Source organism: Parambassis ranga, chromosome 19 (assembly GCF_900634625.1).
Source record: "Parambassis ranga chromosome 19, fParRan2.1, whole genome shotgun sequence".
NCBI lineage: Eukaryota > Metazoa > Chordata > Actinopteri > Ambassidae > Parambassis > Parambassis ranga.
Genome location: NC_041039.1, coordinates 1,563,649 through 1,572,773, shown reverse-complemented (window position 1 = coordinate 1,572,773; position 9,125 = coordinate 1,563,649). Strand labels below are relative to the sequence as shown.

Here is a 9,125-nt window from a genome sequence, read left to right as displayed (position 1 = left end):
ACTCACTGTATTTATTGCCCTAATGCGTAGCCCCGCTGGCCAGTTTGACACAGGATCATGAGAATTAGCACACACTGTGTATCACCCCAAGACGCACAAAAAAGTCTCTTGGACCCCCCCTCCAAACCCAACAGGAAGTCCAGCCATTTTGACTTTTTGTGGCCATTTTGTGCCGTATTTGTGACCCTGCTATCAAAACTTTTCACTGCCTCACATACTTCATGCAATTGAGCTGAAATTCACTGTGTCCACTCAGGACACCATAGGGAATAGACGCATTCCAAAACTCTTTCAAAAGTATTACCGTGTGGTGGGGGAGTGGCCTCAAAGTTGACCATTCGCCATTACAAAGGAACTCGCTGTGTTTTATGCAGTACTACCCATATACTTTATGCAATGTGGACAAAATCTTACAGTACTGCCATGGAGCCGAGTCTAAACAGATATATATGCTAATAGGATGATACGGTCATAGCGCCACCTACTGGTAGCAGGAAAGTTTGGTTGTAAACATGTGTTAGTTGTATATCTGTGGAAATGAGAGGAGGAGAGCATAGCACAGGAGAGTATAGGAGACGAGAGCATAGGAGAGAAGACTGCGATGACCCCGCGGATTGCAAGGTGCGCGAGGGCCCGCAATGCTGCTTGCAGCTTTAATTTTTCATTTTTAGGGCCCGAGCACCGAATGGTGCAAGAGCCCTATTGAAACCCTTAGGATTATTATTAGGGCCCGAGCACCGAATGGTGCAAGAGCCCTATTGAAACCCTTAGGATTATTATTAGGGCCCGAGCACCGAATGGTGCAAGAGCCCTATTGAAACCCTTAGGATTATTATTTTTTTTTTTTTTTTTTTTTTTTCCCCCTCCGAGATCGCATTTTTGGAGGCCTTAACATGCCCAAAAACTCACCAAACTTGGTAGAAAAATTCATTCGCTCGAAAAATTTTGAAATTTGCTGACTTTTGAAATGCACATATAAAAATGGCTCTATAGCGCCCCCAACGCGTAGCCCCTCTGGCCGGTTTGACACAGGATTATGAAAATTGGCACACATATGTATCACCTCAAGACGCACAAAAAAGTCTCTTGGACCCCCCCTCCAAACCCAACAGGAAGTCCGCCATTTGAAGGTTTGTGGCCATTTTTGGCGATGTGTGACCCTGCTGCCAAACTTTTCACGCCTCGCATACTTCAACGGATTGAGCTGAAATTCGCCATGTCCACTCAGGACACCATAGGGAATAGACGCATTCCAAAACTCTTACAAAAGTCTTACGGTGTGGCCGGGGCGTGGCCTCAAAGTTTGACCATTTCTGAGGACACAGAAAGTCTCTATAACTTCTTCGTTTTCTGTCCGATCTGTACGAAATGTCACATGTATGATCAGAGTCTGACCCTAAACACATCTATACAACAATATTGAGGCTTTGACAGAGCGCCACCTACTGGCTACACAAAATGTTGTGTTTTCATAGGTTTTTCTGCCTGCCCCCCTGGCCTGTTTTGAGTAGGGTCATGAAAATTGGTACACATGTGTATCACCCCAAGATGCACAAAAAAGTCTCTTGGACCCCCCCTCCAAACCCAACAGGAAGTCCGCAATTTTGAAATTTCTGTTAATTTTTGGCGATTTGTGACCCTCCTACAAAACTTTTCACGCCTCGCATACTTCCTCCAAATGAGCTAAAACTCACTGTGTCCACTCAGGACACCATAGGGAATAGACGCATTCAAAAACTCTTACAAAAGTCTGACAGTGTGGCGGGGGCGTGGCCTCAAACTTGACCATTCGCCATTACAAAGGAACTCACTGTATTTATTGCCCTAATGCGTAGCCCCGCTGGCCAGATTGACACAGGATCATGAGAATTAGCACACATGCGTATCACCCCAAGACGCACGAAAAACTCTCTTGGACCCCCCCTCCAAACCCAACAGGAAGTCCACCATTTTGACTTTTGTGGCCATTTTTTGCCTATTTGTGACCCTGCTTCAAAACTTTTCACGCCTCACATACTTCATGCAATTGAGCTGAAATTCACTGTGTCCACTCAGGACACCATAGGGAATAGACGCATTCCAAAACTCTTTCAAAAGTATTACCGTGTGGCGGGGGAGTGGCCTCAAAGTTGACCATTCGCCACTACAAAGGAACTCGCTGTGTTTTATGCAGTACTACCCATATACTTTATGCAATGTGGACAAAATCTTACAGTACTGCCATGGAGCCGAGTCTAAACAGATATATATGCTAATAGGATGATACGGTCATAGCGCCACCTACTGGTAGCAGGAAAGTTTGGTTGTAAACATGTGTTTGTTGTATATCTGTGGAAATGAGAGGAGGAGAGCATAGCACAGGAGAGTATAGGAGACGAGAGCATAGGAGAGAAGACTGCGATGACCCCGCGGATTGCAAGGTGCGCGAGGGCCCGCAATGCTGCTTGCAGCTTTAATTTTTCATTTTTAGGGCCCGAGCACCGAATGGTGCAAGAGCCCTATTGAAACCCTTAGGATTATTATTAGGGCCCGAGCACCGAATGGTGCAAGAGCCCTATTGAAACCCTTAGGATTATTATTTTTTTTTTCCCCCTCCGAGATCGCATTTTTGGAGGCCTTAACATGCCCAAAAACTCACCAAACTTGGTAGAAAAATTCATTCGCCCGAAAAATTTTGAAATTTGCTGACTTTTGAAATGCACATATAAAAATGGCTCTATAGCGCCCCCAACGCGTAGCCCCTCTGGCCGGTTTGACACAGGATTATGAAAATTGGCACACATATGTATCATCTCAAGACGCACAAAAAAGTCTCTTGGACCCCCCCTCCAAACCCAACAGGAAGTCCGCCATTTGAAGGTTTGTGGCCATTTTTGGCGATGTGTGACCCTGCTGCCAAACTTTTCACGCCTCGCATACTTCAATGGATTGAGCTGAAATTCGCCGTGTCCACTCAGGACACCATAGGGAATAGACGCATTCCAAAACTCTTACAAAAGTCTTACGGTGTGGTGGGGGCGTGGCCTCAAAGTTGACCATTCGCCAATACAAATGAACTCCCTGTATTTTTTGTCCTAACGCGTAGCCCCGCTGGCCAATTTGACACAGGATCATGAAAATTAGCACACATGTGTATCACCCCAAGACGCACAAAACAGTCTCTTGGACCCCCCCTCCAAACCCAACAGGAAGTCCGCCATTTTGACTTTTGTGGCCATTTTTTGCCTATTTGTGACCCTGCTTCAAAACTTTTCACGCCTCACATACTTCATGCAATTGAGCTGAAATTCACTGTGTCCACTCAGGACACCATAGGGAATAGACGCATACCAAAATTCTTTCAAAAGTATTACAGTGTAGTGGGGGCGTGGCCTCAAAGTTGACCAGTCACCATTACACAGGAACTCGCTCTATTTTATGCTGTACTACCCATATACTTCATGCAATGTGGACAAAATCTTACACTACTGCTATGGACCCGAGTCTGAACAGACATATATGCTAATAGGATGATACGGTCATAGCGCCACCTACTGGTAGAAGGAAAGTTTGGTTGTAAACATGTGTTTGTTGTACATCTCTGCAAATGACAGGAAAAGAGAGCATAGGACAGGAGAGTATAGGAGACAAGAGCATAGGAGAGAAGACAGCAATAGCCCCGCGGATCGCAAGGTGCGCGAGGGCCCGCAATGCTGCTTGCAGCTTTAATTAGGGCCCGAGCACCGAATGGTGCAAGAGCCCTATTGAAACCCTTAGGATTATTATTAGGGCCCGAGCACCGAATGGTGCAAGAGCCCTATTGAAACCCTTAGGATTATTAGGGCCCGAGCACCGAATGGTGCAAGAGCCCTATTGAAACCCTTAGGATTATTATTTTTTTTTTTTTTTCCCCCTCCGAGATCGCATTTTTGGAGGCCTTAACATGCCCAAAAACTCACCAAACTTGGTAGAAAAATTCATTCGCCCGAAAAATTTTGAAATTTGCTGACTTTTGAAATGCACATATAAAAATGGCTCTATAGCGCCCCCAACGCGTAGCCCCTCTGGCCGGTTTGACACAGGATTATAAAAATTGGCACACATATGTATCACCTCAAGACGCACAAAAAAGTCTCTTGGACCCCCCCTCCAAACCCAACAGGAAGTCCGCCATTTGAAGGTTTGTGGCCATTTTTGGCGATGTGTGACCCTGCTGCCAAACTTTTCACGCCTCGCATACTTCAACGGATTGAGCTGAAATTCGCCGTGTCCACTCAGGACACCATAGGGAATAGACGCATTCCAAAACTCTTACAAAAGTCTGACGGTGTGGCCGGGGCGTGGCCTCAAAGTTTGACCATTTCTGAGGACACAGAAAGTCTCTATAACTTCTTCGTTTTCTGTCCGATCTGTACGAAATGTCACATGTATGATCAGAGTCTGACCCTAAACACATCTATACAACAATATTGAGGCTTTGACAGAGCGCCACCTACTGGCTACACAAAATGTTGTGTTTTCATAGGTTTTTCTGCCTGCCCCTGTGGCCTGTTTTGAGTAGGGTCACGAAAATTGGCACACATGTGTATCACCCCAAGATGCACAAAAAAGTCTCTTGGACCCCCCCTCCAAACCCAACAGGAAGTCCGCCATTTTGCAATTTCTGTTAATTTTTGGCGATTTGTGACCCTGCTGCAAAACTTTTCACGCCTCGCATACTTCATCCAAATGAGCTAAAACTCACTGTGTCCACTCAGGACACCATAGGGAATAGACGCATTCCAAAACTCTTACAAAAGTCTGACGGTGTGGCGGGGGCGTGGCCTCAAAGTTGACCATTCGCCATTACAAAGGAAGTCACTGTATTTATTGCCCTAATGCGTAGCCCCGCTGGCCAGTTTGACACAGGATCACAAGAATTAGCACACGTGTATCACCCCAAGTCGCACAAAAAAGTCTCTTGGACCCCCCCTCCAAACCCAACAGGAAGTCCACCATTTTGACTTTTTTTTGAAATTTTTACCGTTTTCTGACCCTGCTATAAAACTTTTCGTGCCTCGCATACTTCATGCAATTCAGCTGAAATTCACTGTGTCCACTCAGGACACCATAGGGAATAGACGCATTCCAAAACTCTTTCAAAAGTATTACCGTGTGGTGGGGGAGTGGCCTCAAAGTTGACCATTCGCCATTACAAAGGAACTCGCTGTGTTTTATGCAGTACAACCCATATACTTTATGCAATGTGGACAAAATCTTACAGTACTGCCATGGAGCCGAGTCTAAACAGATATATATGCTAATAGGATGATACGGTCATAGCGCCACCTACTGGTAGCAGGAAAGTTTGGTTGTAAACATGTGTTCGTTGTATCTCTGTGGAAATAAGAGGAGAGCATAGCACAGGAGAGTATAGGAGACGAGAGCATAGGACAGAAGACTGCGATGACCCTGCGGATCGCAAGGTGCGCGAGGGCCCGCAATGCTGCTTGCAGCTTTAATTATTTTTTTTTTTCCCCCTCCGAGATCGCATTTTTGGGGGCCTTAACATGCCCAAAAACTCACCAAACTTGGTAGAAAAATTCATTCGCCCGAAAAATTTTGAAATTTGCTGACTTTTGAAATGCACATATAAAAATGGCTCTATAGCGCCCCCAACGCGTAGCCCCTCTGGCCGGTTTGACACAGGATTATGAAAATTGGCACACATATGTATCACCTCAAGACGCACAAAAAAGTCTCTTGGACCCCCCCTCCAAACCCAACAGGAAGTCCGCCATTTGAAGGTTTGTGGCCATTTTTGGCGATGTGTGACCCTGCTGCCAAACTTTTCACGCCTCGCATACTTCAACGGATTGAGCTGAAATTCGCCGTGTCCACTCAGGACACCATAGGGAATAGACGCATTCCAAAACTCTTACAAAAGTCTGACGGTGTGGCCGGGGCGTGGCCTCAAAGTTTGACCATTTCTGAGGACACAGAAAGTCTCTATAACTTCTTCGTTTTCTGTCCGATCTGTACGAAATGTCACATGTATGATCAGAGTCTGACCCTAAACACATCTATACAACAATATTGAGGCTTTGACAGAGCGCCACCTACTGGCTACACAAAATGTTGTGTTTTCATCGGTTTTTCTGCCTGCCCCCCTGGCCTGTTTTGAGTAGGGTCATGAAAATTGGTACACATGTGTATCACCCCAAGATGCACAAAAAAGTCTCTTGGACCCCCCCTCCAAACCCAACAGGAAGTCCGCAATTTTGAAATTTCTGGTAATTTTTGGCGATTTGTGACCCTCCTACAAAACTTTTCACGCCTCGCATACTTCCTCCAAATGAGCTAAAACTCACTGTGTCCACTCAGGACACCATAGGGAATAGACGCATTCAAAAACTCTTACAAAAGTCTGACGGTGTGGCGGGGGCGTGGCCTCAAACTTGACCATTCGCCATTACAAAGGAACTCACTGTATTTATTACCCTAATGCGTAGCCCCGCTGGCCAGTTTGACACAGGTTCATGAAAATTAGCACACATGTGTATCACCCCAAGACGCACAAAAAAGTCTCTTGGACCCCGCCTCCAAACCCAACAGGAAGTCCGCCATTTTGACTTTTGTGGCAATTTTTTGCCTATTTTTGACCCTGCTTCAAAACTTTTCACGCCTCACATACTTCATGCAATTGAGCTGAAATTCACTGTGTCCTCAGGACACCATAGGGAATAGATGCATTCCAAAACTCTTTCAAAAGTATTACCGTGTGGCAGGGGAGTGGCCTCAAAGTTGACCGTTCGCCATTACAAAGGAACTCGCTGTGTTTTATGCAGTACTACCCATATACTTTATGCAATGTGGACAAAATCTTACAGTACTGCTATGGACCTGAGTCTGAACAGATATATATGCTAATAGGATGATACGGTCATAGCGCCACCTACTGGTAGCAGGAAAGTTTGGTTGTAAACATGTGTTCGTTGTATCTCTGTGGAAATAAGAGGAGAGCATAGGACAGGAGAGTATAGGAGACAAGAGCATAGGAGAGAAGACTGCGATGACCCCGCGGATCGCAAGGTGCGCGAGGGCCCGCAATGCTGCTTGCAGCTTTAACCTCCTAAGGCCCAAGCTGTTTTATTACATGTATTTTTTATTTTTCTTTGCTATTTGGGCTAATTGGAACCTAATTAGAATAAAAACTAAGCATCATCTTTTGATATGATGTACTTTTGGAGAAAAACGATGTCCACATATGTGGACTCTGGTTCCGAACTTCCATAAAAAACGATAACGTCACCTTTGTGTAATAGAGTGAAAAACTCTTTTTTTTACCTTGAATACAGCAGAGTTTTTTCCTGACTGCTTTGCATGTATTAATAATCAAAATCACAATCAGAATCGGTATCAGAATCGTGTTTATTGCCGTGTAAGTGAAGGGGATTCACATTACTAGGAATTTGCCTTAGTGATTGGTGCATACAAAGAACATATAATAATTAACATGAAATAAGATAAAACTAAGATAAAATGAAGGTAAATAACACATACTCTTAAATATTAGAGTAAAAACAACATTGCATCATCACATTTTTTCAACATTGCATCGTCCTGATGCTGATACTCTGCAAGGTCTGGCATCAATGGAGAAGCCTTCCATCGTATTCCATGTCCTGCACAAGAATCACAACAAAAACAGAATTTATTGCAGGAAGTTGACCCATGTAAGCAACGGGTTTATTGGTGCATAATATACGTTTGTGTGGATATTTGTATGAAATGTAAAGCGTTACCATCAAGGCATGGCAAAAATAATAACAATAACCTTGTTTAGACTCTCGCTTTTCCTTTTTGTTGGTTTGGCTTGGTCCTGGTGTTGGCTCTTCTAAGTCATCTTCTGAGCTATCAGCCTTTATCTCTTGAGTTCGACGGCACCGTCTGGGAGTGCAGGATAAACCTGTATCTGTCCCTGTCCCTATACCTGTCAACAAGTATTGAAAATAAGGATTTTGCTTCCAATCCTTCACATAGCCCTAACTGAATAAAATAAATAAATATATATTGGGTCTACTCTAACCATTATCTGCACCATGGAGACGTTTACGTCCCCTGCTGTGCTCAGTGGGCTCAGGAATGGGGTCCTCCTCATCACTACTGTCACCCTCATCCTCACTGCTGCTTTGCTCCTCTGATGATGGGTGGTAATTCCCATCCAGGTTGTTTCCATCAATTAATCCAAGTAGCCAATGCTCTTTGCACAGAAAAACGGTCTGGAAATAAAAACATGACAATGTATTGCTTATTAGCCAGCTTACACGTGCACATTTTTACTAGAATATTACATTTTTACTAACACTTTCAACCCAACTAATTTAAGTATATAGGTATGTATTTAATGATTTAATTGTTATTTATTTCATTGGGACAATGTACCGCTCTTTAGCTGCAGCAAAGATAGCGTTTTTCTAATTTTACACGTGTGCGTGATTATCAGCATATCAGCTGTTTCGACGAGCTTCAGTCCATACGTACACATACGTGTACGTTATGTTTAACGACATACTAATTCATTATTTTTACACTTTTTTTTTCAAATTTGCATTTCATGACAAATATACAACGCTTATAGAACTAAATAAATCAGAATAAGCCATAAAATATGACAGCACTTCTTACCTGGTTGATGTTTGTGTATAGAGCTGCCACCTGAAAATTCCCTTGTGTTCGCTGCCATTTTGAATTTTTTCCGTAGTGTGTTATACTCGTTTGACACCACCGGATGGCAGTGTAGGTGACCACCTACATGTCCATACTATTCCCAGTTCAGCAGCGAAAACCATTGTGGACATAAGAGCAAAAAAGTGCTGTCCACGTATGTGGCCACTAGGCCCTAAGAGGTTAATTAGGGCCCGAGCACCGAATGGTGCAAGAGCCCTATTGAAACCCTTAGGATTATTAGGGCCCGAGCACCGAATGGTGCAAGAGCCCTATTGAAACCCTTAGGATTATTATTAGGGCCCGAGCACCGAATGGTGCAAGAGCCCTATTGAAACCCTTAGGATTATTATTTTTTTTTTTTTCCCCCTCCGAGATCGCATTTTTGGAGGCCTTAACATGCCCAAAAACTCACCAAACTTGGTAGAAAAATTCATTCG

At 44.1% G+C, this 9,125-nt stretch overlaps 1 long non-coding RNA gene across 2 annotated transcripts; it reads right to left on the bottom strand.

Moving 5' to 3' along the window:
- Positions 1 to 7,438: 7,438 nt before the first annotated feature.
- Positions 7,439 to 8,711, bottom strand: LOC114452377 (uncharacterized). 2 transcript variants are annotated; one of them, XR_003672255.1, is made up of 4 exons: positions 8,647 to 8,711; positions 8,048 to 8,240; positions 7,796 to 7,951; positions 7,439 to 7,643 (listed from the first exon to the last, which is right to left on the bottom strand). It is a non-coding gene; the product is annotated as an uncharacterized LOC114452377 (long non-coding RNA). The 2 variants fall into 2 exon arrangements; XR_003672254.1 differs by having other exon boundaries at positions 7,796 to 8,240.
- Positions 8,712 to 9,125: the final 414 nt, after the last annotated feature.